The sequence below is a fragment of the Trachymyrmex cornetzi genome, unplaced genomic scaffold (assembly GCF_001594075.2).
Source record: "Trachymyrmex cornetzi isolate Tcor2-1 unplaced genomic scaffold, Tcor1.1 scaffold123, whole genome shotgun sequence".
NCBI lineage: Eukaryota > Metazoa > Arthropoda > Insecta > Hymenoptera > Formicidae > Trachymyrmex > Trachymyrmex cornetzi.
Window position 1 is genome coordinate 1102004 of NW_017295795.1, and position 1879 is coordinate 1103882.

Consider the following 1879-nt stretch of genomic DNA (forward strand, 5'->3'; position numbering starts at 1 on the left):
GGCTCAGTCCGATACCCGACATTATCTGATATTGCTAGGGATATCTGGAGATGGTGTGAAACCCGAAATATTTATCTTTTTGCTTCCTACATCGCCTCGGCTGACAATACAATTGCAGACAGAGAGTCGAGAGTGACGAATCTCAACACTGAATGGTCTCTTTCAACGCGAGCGTTCAATTTACTGGAAAAAGGATTTGGCCCCTTCGACATAGACTTTTTCGCCTCCGCAATCAATACCAAGAACGAGCTTTACGTCTCCTGGCTCCCTGATCCAGGCTCTTGGGCGATCGACGCTTTTACTCTATCTTGGACTAGCTTTAATTTTTATGCTTTTCCCCCATTTATTCTCATTCCCAAAGTTCTACGCAAAATAGTAGACGAAAGAGCCACAGGAGTTCTGTTAGTACCCTGGTGGCCCTCGCAACCATGGTTCCCATTATTTGTTCACTTGCTAATCTCTGAGCCTCTAATATTACCTCCCTCTCACTCATTATTATCTTCCCCTCTTAGGAAGCCTCACCCGGAATGGATGAACCTTTCCCTGGCGGCAGGGAGATTATCAGGAGATCTTTCCAATCCCAGACGGCACCACCAGTGGCGTTGGACACTCTCATAGCATCTTTATCTTCATCCACAATTAATCAGTACATCCGCCCTCTGCGTGATTGGTGGAAGTTTTGCCAGACCCAAAAAGTCTCCACTTTCTCTCCTAGAGTGGATCAGGTCCTAACATTTTTAGCTCACGAGCTACAGAAAGCCGGCTCGTATTCAACATTGAATACCTCGCGCTCTGCAATTTCACTCATTTCCGATAGTAACATTGGCAATCACCCTATGATTAAGCGTTTCTCTAAGGGTGCCAGTATTTTGAAACCCCAGAAGCCCAGGTATGACTTTATTTGGGACCCCGCCCCCGTGATTTCGAAGTTAGCGTTAATTTATCCCTATGAACCTCTACCGTTAGAAGTCATTACAAAGAAATTAATTCTTCTCCTAGCGTTAGGCTCGGGTCAGCGTGCTCAATCTCTAGCAGCAATTAAAATCCCGTTTATTTCACTCTCCAACGATAGACTTACTATCAGAATTCCAGACCGCATTAAAACCTCGGCCCCCGGTCGAGCCCAACCACTCCTTACTTTCGCTCGCTTCCGTGACCGTCCGGAACTTTGTATTATTTCCCTTCTAGAACATTATCTAAATCTTACTAAAAGCTTGCGCCCAAGTAATTCCGACGCGTTATTTATCGCTTGCGTAAAACCCCACAGACCAGTAGGCGTACAGACGGTGAGTCGATGGATTCGCAGAAGCCTAGAGGAATGCGGAGTACAAAGCGAGTATTTTTCAGCTCACAGTACGCGACACGCCTCTACATCATTCGCAGCTAAAAACGGCGTTTCCATCGACCGGATAAAACGCGCAGCAGGCTGGTCTGGCGAATCTCGCGTATTTGCGAAATTTTATAACCGTCCTATAATTAATCCGGATGACTTTAGTAGATCTGTTCTGCTATCTTGAAAGCCATCTCTTTAAAAAAAAAAAAAAAAAAAAAGAGAGAGTTCTTGAATGATCCATTCTATGGATCCTTTTCTTTTTCATTTTTTTTATATTTTATATTCAACCACGGTACCCCTCTAAAGAGGATATGTTTATGTTCTTTATTAATTGTAACTTTCCCAACATTTCAATTGATGTTTCCCTATCATCGTTTACACTGTTTCGCTGGTATTTGTCGAATGGCAATAAATTTTTTCTCCAAATACTTTGGACAAATCGTACTATACTTTAAACAACTACATAGTTTATCCATCCGGACGAGACCACGGCATAATTTAACGATTAAACGAACTTACCAAGTGAAGTTCGATCTTAATTATGCC